The sequence below is a fragment of the Triturus cristatus genome, chromosome 8 (assembly GCF_964204655.1).
Source record: "Triturus cristatus chromosome 8, aTriCri1.1, whole genome shotgun sequence".
NCBI classification, from domain to species: Eukaryota; Metazoa; Chordata; class Amphibia; order Caudata; family Salamandridae; genus Triturus; species Triturus cristatus.
Genome location: NC_140591.1, coordinates 1326752580 through 1326770379, shown reverse-complemented (window position 1 = coordinate 1326770379; position 17800 = coordinate 1326752580).

Sequence of the window (17800 nt, the reverse complement as noted above, 5' to 3'; positions counted from 1 at the left end):
GAATACTGACATGGCGGGCAAGATTGGTGTAGCTTCAGATTCAACGTTCAGGATCATGAGGTTAAGTGTAAAATTACCTAATCCATATACTTCATTTTCTAGATCAGTTCCTGTTCTTTTGGGAAGTCCCTCCTTGTTAGGGTAGCAGACTTTAAGCAAAACTAGGTTCAGGTTTCCCCATACCCAGTTGTCTTGATAAACTGCGGAATTTGAATCTAGGGAATTAATCAAACTAAACCATGCTCCACAGGAGCCATTGTGTGTGAACGGATATGGAAAGAGGGGCAAAACTCCCTTATAGTTCTGATAGGGAGGGAGTCGGCCACATATCCAACAATTTGTGGCATTGCTGGTCTGATGGGAATGATGTAACATACTAATGAATGTGTTGTTGCGCAGCGCAAATCTATAGGACAACTCATGCGGAGGTAATTCGCTAAAAGAATGTTCTGCAGTTATATTGTAAGCACGCTTAAGAATAGGGTAATACATATGCAATAGTATGCTGAAAATAATGATCAGAAGACTTAGAAAAAACAAAATTAATAATGTTACTGTGCAGTGACTACGAAGTGATTTACAATACGCATGCTTCTTAAGCTGCATCTGGTGATTTCTTTCTCTATTCCGGTCTAGAGGATACATGTCAGAGACAAATTCAACCGATTCACCTTGGAGAGGACTTAAACAATCAAATTGTCTGACTTGCTAGACCTCAATTTTAGTTTGTACAGTTCTGGTTTTGACTGCTCAACCAAGGGGAGCTTTGAGTCTGTCTGTGAGGGAATACAAGGTTGAGTATTCACACTGGATGGTAGTCCATAAAATTTCTTGATATGACTCGAGTGCAACCACCCTTTCCGTCCCTCGATCTTCACGGCTGTCCTTGTAGTGAGTAGAACCAACTTGGGCGACTTCCACCTAGGCTCCAGTTGGGTCTTCCGGTCGAAATTCCTGACCAAAACCAGGTCACCAGGAACCACGTCATGGGGCTTCACCTCAGTATTATCGGGAAAAGCTGCGGCTACCTGTGAACGACAAGATTGTAGTGCAGACATCAAGGAAGCCAGGTAATCTGTCAGCATATTACAGTCAACATCAGTGATTTTGCGAGGTATAGGCGTCCCCCACATATTTGGTGGTCTACCGAAGATCACCTCGTACGGGGATAGCCCTGTTCGAGAATGTGCTACCATTCTCATATAAAAGAGCGCAACTGGTAAGGCTACTATCCAATCGACACCTTTTTCCCTACATATTTTGGACAATCTAATTTTCAGAGTTTGATTATGGCGTTCCACGAGACCTGCTGCCTCGGGATGCCGGACACAGTGGAATTTCCATTGGTAGCCTAACAAAAGGGAAACGTGTTTCATTAGTTCGGATGAGAACGGCTGGCCGTTATCTGAGTAGACAACACGTGGTAAACCGTACCGTGGGAAGAATTCTCGAACTAACTGTTTGGCAGTAGTCGGGGCGGTGTAATCTGAAACCGGGTAGGCTTCTGTCCAACGGGAAAGAGCACAGACAACTACGAGAACATATTTGAATCCTCGACATCGTTCCATCTGGATATAATCCATCTGGAGGACTTCAAAAGCATGATCGGGAGGTTGAAATCCACCCTGTTCTACGGGGATGCTTTTACCTGGATTAAACTGACAACATATCATACAGGTACGAAATTTTTGTTTAGCTGCTGCTCGCAAGTGTTTGTTGAACCAAATGTGTTGAATGCTGTCTAGCATAGCTTTTTCTCCTAGGTGCGCTGGACTATGTATTGTGTTAATGATGACTTGAACCATAGAGTCGGGAAGAAACCATATAGATTTTTCCTTCGTCATCCATCCTTGATCCGTTTGGATCCCTCCTAATTCAGTCCATTTCTTTATTTCTTCTGGTGTAGCATGTGTCTGTATGTCAATTACATCAAGGGCGGGATCCTTAACTGTCATGCAATGTGTTGGTGTCGGAACTATTGTCTTTGTCATGTCAGTTGTGTGAGTCTGATTCTGAGCAGTCTGTTTAGCTGTTCTGTCAGCTAGGTCATTACCCTGAGAAATGATATCGGTAACTTTTGTATGGGCTTTGCATTTCATAATCGATATTGCAGTGGGTAGATGAATCGCGTCCAATAGGGTTTGAATGAGGGGTCCGTGCTGGATGTGGGCACCGTGAGAAGTTAAATAACCTCTCTCTCGCCACAGTACGCCAAAGTCATGGACGACTCCGAATGCATAACGTGAATCTGTGTATATGTTGACTTTCTTATTTTTGGCTTGAATACAGGCTTGTGTCAGAGCGATGAGCTCTGCTGCTTGAGCTGACAAAGTGTTAATACAATTTGTTTCAATGACTTTAGTGTCTGTTGTGACTGCGTAAGCGGCCACTAACTCTCCTGTACTTGTTCTCATACATGACCCATCTACATACAATGTCAAGTCTGGATCTGACAAAGGGATATCTGTCAAGTCTTGTCTGGGTTTCGTCGTGATAGTAATGACTTCGACACAATCATGTGCCAATGGATCTGTTCCGCCCACTGGTAACAGTGTGGCAGGGTTTAACGTATTACAACGTCTGATTTCTATGTGTGGCTGAAACAATGTTAGTTCGTAACCAGTGAGTCTCGCTATAGTCAAGTGTTGTGTTTGTGTGCGGTTCAAGAGAACCTCTACTGCATGTGGTACTTGTACTGTCAATTGGTGTCCTAACACTATGGCATCGCTTTGTCTGATTGCTAAAGCTGTTGCTGCCACCGATTTCAGGCACGCAGGAAGAGCCTGAGCTACTGGATCTAATGTACTAGAGAAATAAGCACATGGTTTGTGTGATCCTGCTTGTTCCTGAGTGAGTACTGACAAGGCAGTACCTTCGCGTTCTGTAACAAAGAGTGTAAACTGTTTATTGTAACATGGTGTTGCTAAAACAGGTGCTTGGCATAAAGCTTTCTTTAAGCTTTCAAAGGCGTGTGTATGTTCTTGAGTCCAAGGGAGGACAGTCGATGTGGCTGCCTCCTGTGTTGTCAACTGGATGAGTGGTTTTGCTAGAAATGCATATTGAGGGATCCACTGCCTACAGTATGAAGTGAGGCCTATAAAAGCCCGCACCTCCTTTTGTGTCTTGGGTGGTGGCATGTTAGTAATTAACTGGATGCGGTCGGATGTAAGCTGCCTTCCCTCCTTGGACAGCGAGTGCCCAAGGTAAACAACTCGCTGGACACAGAATTGCAGCTTAGAAGGGGACACCTTGTGCCCCTTGTCGGCCAGAAATTTTAAAACCGTCAGTGACGCTTTTTCACATTCAGGTTCGCTTCGGGCGGTGATCAACAGATCATCGACATATTGAAGCAAGGCAGTGTTAACTGGCATGTGGATACTGTCAAGTTCTCATTTCAGTGCTTGGCTATAGATGCGGGGGCTTTCTGTAAATCCTTGAGGTGCGCGTGTGAATTTAAAACTTCGTCCATTTAAACTGAATCCGAACAGATATTGACTTTCCGGATCTATTGGGACGCTAAAGAAAGCATTCTTGAGATCAATTACAGTGAAGAACGTTGCTTCTGAGTCAATAGCGGTTAGTAATGAAGAGATATCTGGGACCACAGGGTATTGTGGTACAATACATTTATTTAATTCGCGCAGATCAATAACTAATCAATATACTGGTGGTGCCTTTGGATCCGTTCTTTTAAGAATCGGAATTATCGGGGAATTACATACATTGGAGTCGGTTTCGACAACCACTCCTTGTGCAATGAGCTCGTCAATGATTTGCAGCAAAGCCACAACAGCATCTGGTGGTAACTTGTATTGTCGTATTCGTGGTAGTATTACTCCTGTTTTTAGTGTGACTCGATATGGTGTAATGTTCATGCAACCAACATCAGTGGGGCCTTGTGCCCATAAATGTGTAGGTAAATTCTGCAGTCGGTGATCCATGTCTCTGGACACGTAGTGACCTTTAAAGTCACGTAAAAATAATCGTACTCCTTCCGGAGAACAACATATTATAGCTCCTAGAGCTTTCAATGTTTTTATACCTAACAAGTTTTCTGGACATGATTTAGTAAGCAATAAATCTGTAGTACGTGTCAATGGACCAATCGTGAGTGGAAGAGGTTGTGTTACGTCATTAATTATGGGTTTTCCTGAGAATCCAAGGGAAATATTCTGTGAGCCTGAGAGGGGTGCCCCTGGAACTTCACTGCGTCTTATAGTTGTTCTGCTTGCCCCTGTATCAAGTAAAAACTTTCTGTCTTCCCCTAATAGTTCACTATGTACATAAGGTCCCTCTTGGTCTACAGGAACCTCAATAAGGGGTAAGCCAACTTCCCTCTCTAGGCTATGTCATGTATATCGCTGATAATCGGGATAATCTGCTTGTGCATACTGATACATCTGTTGTGTTGTTGCTTGTGTTGCAGCAATAGGCTGCGCCTGTGGCGGTGCTACGGTCTGTTGTGGAGCTCCCTGTTGCGGAGCTAGTTGTTGCGGAGCTAACCTAGGTTGTGCATGCTGAGGGATTTGTTGTTGATTCTGATCCTGTCTAGGTGGACGTGGTCTCTCCTGGGTTCTACCTGTAGCAATATTATGTTTCAGAACTGGACAATCGTGTATATAATGACCTGGTTGTTTACAATAGTTGCATGTCCCTTTCGTAGGACCTGCGGAATCACCCTTTTGATGACCATCAGCTGGAACTGACTGAGCAACAAGCATTTTCATTTTTGTATCTTTCATACGTCTTTGTTCGTGTTCTTGTTCTTCTCTAATTCTATTGTGGTGATATTGTAACATCTGTAACATCTGTGATGGGGTATTACCTTGCCAGGTACTTTCGAATTTCAATACTCTATTCTTGACTTGTAGCAGAGAATTTTCAACTAATTTTGTCACAAACAGATGTGGATATGACTCACTACTGGCTTTTATGCCACTATTTATACCAAAACATTTTTCAAATCGGGAATAGAAATCACTAGTGTCTTCATCTGGCTTTTGTTTACAGGCTGATATTGCACCCCAGTCTTCCTTTTTCGTAGTTAATAAACGTGGCAGTACCTGCACTAGTAGCCCTGCTAGTGCTGTAGTCTTTTCCCCAAGCCCTGCTCCTGCAGCTCGGGCCCTTTCTTCGTTTTCTAATGCTGTCCAATCTATCTTTTGGTCTCCCACCTCCCATTCCTTTTCTTTGAGTTTCTCATAAACACCGGCGGGTAATAGGACTTTTAATATTTTCATAATGTCGGGGTAGGTATACTCTCCCATGAGTAACATGTCTTTTATTTCACGGTGGAAACCTGCTGGATCCTTGTCATGGCTGGGTACTACTTTCTTCATTTCTAATAATTCCAGTTTAGTTATAGGCGTGTACACAAACACGCGTGTAAAGTTATTACCGTCACCTCTGATTGGGTGTACTTCGCGTAACGGGTTCTGTCGATCTATGTGATACATTTTTCTTCCCATGATGGGAACTGGAACGTGTTCTGGGCATACGAAATTTAAATATTGGTTTCGGGATTCTAGAATTTCCCTAATCAAATCAGTACCTGACCCTCTCCATATGTTCGTGAGTAGTTCTGTCAATATGTCAGGTAAGGGTCCTGGATCGGAGTGTTGGCTTTTATATAATATAAGGAGGTGTTGAATCATGTATATACTAGCTAAACGCTGTTCGTAGGGGTCAAGATTCAGAAATGTGTGTGCAAGTACATCATCATTGTATTCGCTGGGACTGTCAGCCCATTGTACTGCTGACCTGGCTAATTCTTGTTCGTCCATGGAATCGAGCATATGGTACCCCCTTCGATCTCGGAGTAATTTATCAGCGGCTTGGAATAGGTGTTCAGGGGATCTTGTATTTAACATAGGGGTTTGAAAATATCTATTATGTTCTGGACGTATCGGGCGTATCGGGTCATTAAAGCCTCTAGTATTATTATGGGGTCTTCCTCTACCTACATAAGCTATCGTTTCTAATTGTTCTGATTCTTGCTCCTCCTCCTCTTCTGATTCTACTCTGTCTGTTTCTCGTCTTTCTTTATGTATTCGTTCTACTTCCTTGCGGATCTTTCGACACATGGCGATTATACACGCCTGTCTATCATGTTTCTCTTCTGATATGTTCAGACCCCATTTGACAAGTCTTTGCATGGTATCGTGATCTGCCCCAGGCCTGTCTTGATTCCTAATTACACAATTTATGAAAAAACGTAGTAGTTGTCTTTGGACATCCACTTTCTGGTATTCCATAGCTTCGTTAATACTTTCTGGACCTCGCCCTGTTTGGACAAAGCGATATATTTCGTCTAGGTGTTCACCCATTCCTGGTATTGTCATTAAATATAATGTAGCTCGTCGTATACGTAGTGATGATATGAGCAGTTTGTCCTGTCTACCTGGTACTGGGTCGTATCTACAATCCACAAGCTGTTCTTTAAACATGTCGGATGTCGCTAATTGGGGTGTACGTTGGAGTGCTAAATCTCTAAGGGTCTGTTTATTTCGCGGCGGGGTGGCAAACATGTCTGTCGTACCTCCTGTAGCACCGTCTGAGGTGCTAGGCACGAAAGGATTCGTTGGGCGTAGGATAGAAATTGTAGATGCGGGAAAAACTGTAGAAACGGACGGACCTGTGGGAACTTGTGTAGGAGTTTGTAGTTGCGGAGATACAGACGGATGCTCTTGGTGTTGAACACCATCGGCAAGCGGCATGTGTGGTATGGCATTAGCATACTCGGGAGCTACGTCATCTAAATAGGAGGAAAGGAAAACGTCCTTTGCTGTTTTGGGATGTGTTTTGGGATGTGATTTTATCGGGAGCAATGGAGGAGTTAAGTCTTTTGGTATTTCCGGGATAGCCTTAGGTAACCCTTCGGCCAAAAGAGGATACATACCATTCATAAGAGTGTTTCTTTGTCTATCTACTTGTTCTGAGTTTACTCGGGTACCTTCCTCAAGTAATAGATTTTCTCGAGTTTTATTTGAATTCTCTCTACCTTTCTCTTCCTGTCTGAGCGCTTTTTCTGTACGTCTATATGATTCTTTACGCCATAATTCAATGGCATCTTTCTGTGACTGTCTGGCTTTCTTTTTCCATAATTCTTCTTCTACTCTCATGATGCAATCTGCATCCCAGGTCCCCGCTGCGGGCCATCTCTGACTCTCTGGTAATTCTTTGGTGTAGTCCACCCATAAATCAAGAAATAATACGGCATCTAGGCCATGCTTATGATACATAAAGTACCCTGGAGTGTCCCTTGGTGGGATGGGAACAGCTTCTTCGAGTACACCTTTTCTAGTTTTGATCTGTCTTAGTTTCGAAAAGAGCGGCATTTTTAGACCTATATTACTAGAACACACTTTATATAATGAACACAATAATGAACAGTCATTCACACCACAATGTATAGAACGTATTAAAACATTTAACATTTAACAGTTTTAACGAACAATGATAACTAATAGAAAACTAGTTACTGACATAATACTGACACTAGATAATACTTATTTATATGCAAGACATACTATATATACTGCTAAACAGTACAGATACACTGCTGAAACAGTGCAGACCGGATTTGTGTACCCAAACCCGTCTTGACCGGCACAGACTATGTGCACGTAAAATGCCTCCCCGGTAATGGTACTCACCGGGTAGCTCGGAACGGAAGGCCTCGGAACGGAACTGAAATTGGACCGGACTGGACTCAACTTGATTGGACTCGGAACTTCGGAACCTGGTGGGCCTCTGTATACCTCGGATCTTGCTCTCTCAGCTAGGCTCTGGTCGGGATACTTCGCACTTCTCACCGCCTCGTCTGGGTGTTGATCGCAGCCTCAGTCGTCCCCGCTTGGCCGGAGGGAGATACAGGAAATCCTGCAGGTACGCGTTTTTGTCCGTTCAGCTGTGGCAGGAGACCGGGCCTGCAACGCACCTCCGGCGCGTGAGATGAGAAAGTGTCCCTATTCGGGCGCCAATTTATGTGGTAAATATTTCATTACCGGTACTATTTTTTATGCGGTAAAGTCTAGTAAGAATAACTCAGTAAATATAAGAGGCAGAATCCGTGGTATTAGAGGTTTTAAAAGGCTTTATTCCTATACAAAGGAATACAATTCGAATTGTAGGCTTTCTATTCCATCACCACGAAAGTTCAGGAAGGAAGGGCATACATTATTGACAGATAAGCAGTTTTATAGAAAATGCATTACAGTGAAACAGATGCAAGAGGCGTAACAGCTGATAGTACAGATAAAAGGTGCATACGTAACTAATAGAGGCGGTCATATGGGCGTAATTTAATAAACGTCATTATACATGATGTCACAAGTGGGTGGATCCATAAAAGAATCCTGCAATGTCAGCAGAAATATTTGGCAGAGATGCGCGCGCAGCCGCATGACGTGTGATTGACGTGCAACTAGAGGGTGAAGGGGACTTGACATTTAGCTCTACATGTAGAGACAGAAGTCTGGGGGTTATGTCAACCTAATCCCAAATCATATCTAATATCCTATGTTTAAAGAACTGTGTTATCCAAAAGGAAAGGTCTCTAGGATAGAATCTATTCTATACTGACTGTTAGTGCGTGTACAAGCGTCTAAGTGTCTACATGAGATGCGAGGGGGTAGGAATATTCCATGGTAACGGGGCCTATGAATTACTTGCATGAGGACAGCGAGGCCTGGCCCTTTGCACGGTAGCTGGAGGAATGTTTACCTAAACTACTAGACAGGAATGCATCGGATGAGGAGCGGAGTAGATAATCTTGAAGGTGAAATACAGTTTTTTGGCAGGCAATATGCTGGATCAGGCACCGTTAGCCGCGCAGGGAGTAGGACAAAGTTCATGGATACAGATGCAGGCTCAGACTGGAGCTTTCAGAGGCAGAAGGCAGGAAAAGGCTGGATGACAGAATTCAGGGCCTACTCGCCTGAATGTGTAAAATGGGGAAAGTGAACCACATAAAGTCGGTGGCCTTTCATACTTAGGAATGGAATATCTGACCCATTCATGGCGGATCTGAAAGAGGACATGTTGACGGTGGACGCACATGTATTTGCGTCTTCAAAACTGGAACTGGAGGGAACATACATGTACTTATAGCATGCACATGGAGCCGTTGGGGTCTACGATAGGGGACATAACTGATCACAAAATTCATATTTCCTCAACATTCAGAATTTATGGCAAATGTGTGACACATCTGAATGTCTTCTTGATGGAACCAAAGTAAAAAACTGAAAGTATTTCCTACTGAGGAGACTGCAGTAAATGAGGAAATTAGGAAACTTCATAGCAAATAAATCTCCCAAGATGGCCACCAGAGACAAAAGAGCCCAAATGTAGCCCAAATATCACCCAGATGTAGCCCAAGTATAGCCCAAAGACAGAATGGCCCAGAGTGTTCTAACGAACAACTAGAGCGCTAACAGTCTTACTTACGACAAAAGTATGGCACACCTGAAGCCATCTTGATTGGAATAAAGTGGTAACACTTAAAACATTTAATTTAAAAAGGAACAAAATGAGGGGGTTCATTTTGCCATAGAAATTATGATTAGTGCTGCAGAAAGAAAAATTAGGGCACATTTTGACTCCTCAAATCCTCTTCTATTTCATAAAACAATTCTGACATGCAGACTGAAAAATGCACTTTGAATACCAGCAGCAGACTTCCCTGGTGAGCAGTAGCTTTACTACAGTGATCTAATGAGCAACTAGAGTGCTAACATTCAGAATTTATGGCAAATGTGTGACATATCCGAATACCTTCTTTATGGAATTAAAGTAAAAAACTGAAAGCATTTCCTACTGAGGAGACTGCAGTAAATGAAGAAATTAGGAAACTTCATAACAAATAAATCTCCCAAGATGGCCACCAGAGACAATAGAGCCCAAATAAAGCACAAATATCACCCAGATGTAGCCCACATGTAGCCCAATGACAGAAGTGTGCCAAACACTTTTTTTGTGTGTATTTGCAGTTTTATATAGTGCAGACTTGTCAGGTATTGGAGTGCTTTACATGAGCATTGGTTACATCACACAAGATCAAATTCATTTTGGTTGTAGACATGGGGAGATTAAGTGATTTAACCAGAATCACAGAATGTTGAGCTGAAGCAGAAACTCCAACCTGGTTCCCCAGTTGCAAAGTCTGCAGCTCTGGAAGTAACACCACATCCTCTCCCCTAGGTGCAACATTTAATCAAGTGGTCAACTGGATAAAAAAACATAAAGATTACAAATAATTTAAAAGTTCTTTGTCGCTATTTGAAAACTCAGAAAATATGTCCTCATTTTAGTTTTTTAGAGCACTAACCATAATTTTGATGCAAATAAGACCCTCCCATATATATAATTTCTAAAGGAAATGCTCTAGATATTACAGTTTTGATTACATCAAGATGACGTCAGGCGTTCCACACTTTTGTAATAAATATAGAATGTTAGCATAGCAATCTAGTTGTTCATTTGGGATACTGTTGAGAGGCAGAGGCCAGGGGCACGGACTCTGAAAATTGAAGGCAGGTAGGAGAGTTCAGAGGCAACAATTTGACTACACTGGGCAGGCAGGAAGGGCAGTGGCAGCACAACAGACTATGGAGGGCAGTGGAAATGGAGGCAGGGGCAACAAACCAACAATACAGGACTGGCAAGAGAGGCTGTGGCAATATAATAGACCATTGTGGGCAGAAGGAAGAGGCAGTGGTAGTACAACCATACATGCCAAACAGACCCGTTTCAGCCAGGAAACGTCCAATGTTTTTAAGCTCAAATGGGCTTTATTTGATCTGTCTCCTGTCTACAATCTCCTCTTATTCAATGTAACTCAAAGGGGAAAATCAATACCCCAGTTGTTTTTCAAAATCTCCCTCTTACCAAGTTCAAAAGGTTCGCAAGTATGGTACATTGGACCATGGTAGGCAGGAGGAATTGGGGTAGGGACATGGACTCGGATAACAGAGGACAGGAGGGACATGGAGAGGTGCACCAAACTGACCCTACAGGGCAGGCATCAGGGTTTGCAGCAGCACAATACACCACACAGGGCATGCGGGACGGGAGTGCAGCACAACAATCCATAGAAAGAAATAGAGAGGGGACAGGACCATGCACACGGACAACAGAGAACATAGGGGAAAGAGGCAATGGTAGCTAGCTGACCATAATGGACAGACAGGAGAGAAAGCTGCAGCATAACAGACCATAATGGGCAGGAGGGACAGATCAGGGGCATTACAATGGAACAGACAAGCCAGGAGGGAGGGAATAGGGGTCTGCACATGGAAACAGAGAGCTGGGGGCAAGGGGGCAGGGCAGGAGCAGCAAGATGACCATGGAGGTCAGGCAGGATGGGCACTAGAAACAAGACACACCATGGAGAGCAACAGTGAGACTATGATGGCATACACACAGACCATGGAGGGAAGGTGGGAGGGGGTCAGGGGCAGCTAGCTGACCAAACAGGGAAGGTGGGAGGGGCCATGGCAGCACAGAAGACCGTGCATGGCAAGCGGGTGGGTTAGTGGCAGCACAATGGTTATGATGGGCAAGAAGGAGGGAGCAGGGGCATGCACAGAGGACCATGGAGGATAGAAGAGAGGGTCAGGACCTGGGCACAGACAAGAGAGTTCAGGGGAAGGGGCCTCACAACAGACCGCGCGGGGCAGTCAGGAGGAGCAGATGCAGCATAACAGACCAGGGAGGGCAGAAGGGTGTGGCAGTAAAATGGACCATGGAGGACAGGAGGAAGGGGAGAGGGGCATGGCATGTGGATAGGCAGGGTGGAGGTGGCAGGGACAGGTTACAATCATCTGACAATGCTAGGCAGGTGGGAGGGGAGTGGCAGCTGCTCAACAGAACACTCAGAGTAGATAGGAGTGGCAGGTCCATGGAACATGGTGGGCAAAAAGGATGGAGCAGGGGCATGCACAAAGACATCGGAGGCCAGGGGGAAGGAGAATAGGGGCAGCAAGCTAAGCACAGAGGCAAAGCAGGAGGTCAATGATGGGCCATAGAATTGGGCAATGGAGGGCAGGAGGAGTGGACTGGTACATCATGCTAAATGGAGGGCAGTGGCAGAACATCAGACCATGCATGGCAGGAGGGAGGAGGCTAGTCCATGGATTCAGACAACAGAGGATAGGGAGGAGGTGGATGGGGCAGCAAGCTAACTGTTCAGAGAAGGTGGGTATTAGGAACTTTATTGTTTTTAAAATGTGTGTCTGTGTGAAGTACTTAAAATATGAACAAGTATGCAGCATATTCTCACTTTTATTCAGGAAGAAGAGGACGTTTGTGACTGTGACTCCGGGCTCACTCAGCAGAAACACCCCCTGACCCTCCACCCCCCATCGCAAAATGTAATGCCCGTGAAAAGGGTAGGTGGACGCAGTGTTATATAGAACATAGTCCTGAGAGCACGATTGAAAATGAAAACTAGATATAGTATATGGTATAAACTATGCACCAAAAAGTGTGATAGAAGATGAACCGGTGCGTGAAATATAATATGCAATACATTGTGCTCAATGACAGATTCATTGGAGAGTGCGAGATAGCACAGGCACTAGCGCGTGCTATGCGATATGCGCCTTGGAGTGTAATATGCACAGGGCAGTGTTGTGAAACCTAACTAGTCTCTAAAGTTGTAATATAAAATATGTGCTGGGGAGTGTAACGTTGCATATGCACTGTGACAAAGATATGCATCCCAGATTGTAATATGTATGGCATAGCGCTGTGCGTTATAAAATAGGCATTGAGGAAGGCATGTTAGATGGGGCAATATAACCCGTGCGAAGGCAAGTGTGGCATGACATATTCACGGGGTGGTGTTACAGTGCACATGGGCTAGAGAGTGTCATAGCATATGCACTAGCTGGTGGAATACAACACAGAGGTGTGTGGCACTCGGTGGGCACTGGTGGGTGTAACACAGCATTGGGCTCAGCCATGAGCACGCTGTGACTCTCAAGTGAGGTTCGTCTCCTTTCCAGAGCGTTAAATAAAATGTATTACACATTCGGCGATGGATTTGTGTTTTATTAACCGTGAGGGGGGTTTCTTGCATAGTTTGGTCGAATTTTTGTCGAATCCCCTTTGAATGGCTTGGTGTGCGTGTGTATTAAATGTGCCCATCAATAGCTACCCATGTTTGTATAAATAAACGACAAGGGTGTCTACTTGGAGAGTACCCACCGGCGGGGGCGCCCAGATTAGGCACAGTAGGGCGTCAGACACGTCAGAGCTTCACTAGCGGTGTAAATACATTCCACGTGGATTCATTGTATGCATAGTCGCCTTTTAATGAATATCACACAAATCGTCATGGTGATAGGTACATACGGTTTGTCCAGCATGTCCTAGGTGTTTCTATAAATATATATTTTTTTAAAATAATAAAAAACAAAGGCCAGCCCGGGGGATGGGGTCCCCGGGGCCATAAGTGGCCTGAGGAGGGGGGCAACGCAGCCCCCCTCCTAAAGAATAAAAAAAAAAAAAAGGCCATGACCCAGGGGTTGGGGTCCCCGGGGCCAATTAAGGCCTTGCGAGGGGGGTCATGCGGCCCCCTTCCAAATTAATTTTTTTCAACAAAAAAAATTAGGGTGCAGGCCCTGGGGGATGGGGTCCCCAGGGCCAATAAATTAGAAAAAGAAGGGGGGCCACACAGCCCTCCTTCTTAAAAAATAAAATAAATAAAAGACCGGCATCACGCCGGAGGCCACGCCCCCTCCTTGCAGCACTCTGCAAACACGCCCCCTGGCCAGTTGTAAGTTGGGGAATTAATTCCCCTTCAATACCGAGGGTCCCTGAAGGCCAACTAGCCCAACAGGTATCTCTAGTATGCGCCAGGGAGCTGCGTTGCAGACAGGTGTTCTGAGGCCATGCCCCTTTTTACACCTCTATGCAACGCAGCTCTGTGGTGCTTACTGGAGGTACCTAGTGGGCTAGTTTGACCCTAGGGACCCTTAGGTTTCAAGGGGACTTAATCTCTCAACTTAGAACGGCCACAGGGCGCGTTTACACAGTGGTGAAGGGAGGGAACGGGGCCTGAGGTGACGTGTGCAAACACGCCCTGTGGCACGTTTTAAGTTGGGGATATAATTCCCTTTCAATCCTGAGGGCCCCTGGGGGCTAACTAGCCCACCAGGTGCTTCCAGTAAGCGCCACTGAGCTGCGTTGCAGAGAGGTGGTCCAGGCCGTGCCACTTTTTACACCTCTCTGCAATGGCGCTTGCTGGACGTACCTAGTGGGCTATTTTGCCCCTAGGGACCCTCAGGATTTAAGGGGACTTAATCTCTCAACTTAAAAAACGGCCACAGGGGGTGTTTACACTGTGGGGAAGGGAGGGGACGGGGCCTGAGGTGACGTATGCAAACACACCCTATGGCGCATTTTAAGTTGGGGAAATAATTCCCCTTCAATTCTGAGGGCCCCTGGGGGCTAACTAGCCCACCAGGTGCTTCCAGTAAGTGCCACTGAGCTGCGTTGCAGAGAGGTGGTCCAGACCGTGCCACTTTTTACACCTCTCTGCAACGCAGCTCTGTGGCGCTTACTGGAGGTACCTAGTGGGCTAGTTGGGCCCTAGGGACCCTCAGGATTCAAATGAATGTAATCTCCCAACTAAAAACAGCCACAGGGCGTGTTTACACAGTGGTGAAGGGAGGGGACGGGGCCTGAGTTAACATGTGCAAACACGCCCTGTGGCGTGTTTTTAGTTGGGGAAATAATTCCCCTTCAATCCTGAGGGACCCTGGGGGCCAACTAGCCCACCAGGTGCTCCCAGTAAGCGCCACTGCGCTGCGTTGCAGAGAGGTGGTCTAGGCCATGCCCCTTTTTACATCTCTCTGCCACGTAGCTCTGTGGCGCTTACTGGAGGTACCTAGTGGTCTAGTTGGACCCTAGGGACCCTCAGGGTTCAAGGGGACCTAATCTCCCAACTTAAAACGGCCACATGGCGTGTTTACACAGTGGGGAAGGGAGGGGACGGGCCTGAGGTGATGTGTGCAAACACGCCCTGTGACGCGTTTTAAGAGGTAGTTTTAATCCCCTGCCCTATTATATACTAGGGGCTTACAGAGGAGGTCATGCTAATCACAGGGGGACCCCAACGCATAGTGTTCCCTAGTGTATGTAGGTGTTTCACTGTATTCTGAGTGTCTTTTAACATAGCACTGGCTCTACGACTGGTTAGTCAGACTCAGTTACCACCAGTATCCGTCTGAAAAAGTTGAGGGTACAGGATGATTTTGCAACAAGGCTTCTTTCTGCTCTTCTGTTTGTTCTTTCTGCACGTTATCCTTCTTCCTGCACTTTTCTTCGTCTTTGAGGACTTCTGTTGCTTCTTTCTGCATTTCTTCTTTTTCTTTCTGTGCGTTTTTTCTTCTTTCTTCACATGTCCTATCTCTGTTGGCATAGTTAGAAATTAGCATTTAAAAAACCTTTAAATTCACTAAAAAACCATAGGTTTCAGGCACGTTATAGTTAGGAATTAGCATTTAAAAAACCTTAGAAATTCACTGAAAAACCCATAGGTTTCAGGGGCGTTATAGTTAGCTGGACTTTTCACTCGTACAAAACCATTGAAATTCCCCCGTTATAGTTAGTTCAGCTAACTATAACTCGCGCGCCCGCAATGCACTGCTGATGACATCACATATTACATCACTCATGACATGGTCAGTGACATCACTCATGACATCACTGATGACATCTCAAATGACATCACTGATGACATCGCTGATGACATCATCCTTGTGATAGAGTGACAGACCTCTTCTCCCCCTAATATAACCTTTGATACACACATTCAAAAATAGAAACTACAATTTTCTACACAATGGACATACCAATACCAGCTACAACAACCTATTCAGTAATTCTAAGATCCACATACACATCCACTCATTCACCAACAGTCCTATACAGTCACTCATACATGTACTCACTCATCATATGTACTCATAAACCTATACATCCTGTTACACAATGCCACTCAACCATACAGTTACTCACACACATAGTCACTCATGCTAATAAAGAATCAAACATCCATTTACTTGCATATATAGTTATACACACACCACCACACTTACTTCTACAGAAACTTACACATACTTAGTCTTTTAAACAATCACTTATAGAAACACATACTTATTCATACAGGAACTCTTTCAATCTCTCACTCTCACATATACTCACTTATATACACCAATAGTCACATATACTAGTTTAAAACATATGTAGTTACTCATAAAGACACTATTGAGACAGTCATTCACTCACTAACACACCCATGCACACACTCATCCACCCATACTGTCCTGCACACATGCTGTCTTCAACACATACAAACAGTGAGTCACTCATTCATGCACCTATGCACTACGTAATACCCCCCACCGAACCATACAGACACTCAGACACTCATAGTGATACTCAAAAAACCAACTAATAACCTATATAGACACTCATGTAGGTACTCACCAACCCATGCAGCCACTTATACACAAAGTGAGAGACTGATACAGATATTGACATATTTAAACATTACTCACTAAGCCATGTATTCACTGAGATACACTTAATCAGTCAGTTATAGAATCAATTTTTCAAAAACAAATCATCCATTTAGACACTTATATACCCATTTATTCTTCCATCGACCTTGAGATATAGATATATAAAAAATATGTAATTTTCAGAAAAACACACATTCACTGGATGATGTAATCAGTGATGTCATCAGTGATGTCATTTGAGATGTCATCAGTGATGTCATGAGTGATGTCACTGACCATGTCATGAGTGATGTAATATGTGACGTCATCAGCAGTGCATTGCGGGCGCGCGAGTTATAGTTAGCTGAACTAACTATAACGGGGGAATTTCAATGGTTTTGTACGAGTGAAAAGTCCAGCTAACTATAACGCCCCTGAAACCTATGGTTTTTTCAGTGAATGTATATATATATTGTACATTTAAGAAATTAAATAGATTTACTTCTTTACACCATATGTGTATTAAAGAAACAATATTTTCGTATGTTTTTGGATGATATTAGTGTGAATCATTATTTAATTCCCGATATTTTTGTACTTATCATTATAAGTATAGGGACACAATATATTGGTAAAAAATATTTTTGACATGATTTTTGTGTCAAACGATATTGTTTACCTCCATATGGTGTCAGTGATCTCTCTATAGGTATATTTGCCTCTGAGAGGATATGGACTGGTCTGTGGTGAAAGTAGGTGATAAACAGACCATCATTTCTTAAAGGCCAGAGGAGCTGTGCAGGGTGAATTGATACTAATACAACAAAGGAATCTGTCAGTCTGAAAAACAAGGGCACAGTCGCTAGGAAGTTTAGAATAAGCGAAGAGTTTGAAAAGGGAGCCTCAGAGTGCTGTAGGATTCATTAGGATTTCCATCAAAAACCAGTGATTGGTGTATATCATCATCTGGATATCCACTCCTTCCCACCACTGTGATTCACTCCATCTTGGAGTTTCATTCGTGGTTAGTTAGTAACCGGAGCACATTTTTATGAGGCCCATGGAAAGGGTAGGAGAGAAGGGGAGAAGGACAGCCAAGCCACTAGTCAGGGCAAGGTATGATATATATACCAAAAAATGATATATAAGTGGTGCAGTGCAGTAAGGTGAAATGTTAAAAAAGGATAAGGAGGAAAAAAGAAAGTTTATTGAAAAATATTCCTGCCAGTCCTTAACTAAAAATGGTGCAGAAACAGCTTCTAACAAATAGGCTGTTTGACAATAGG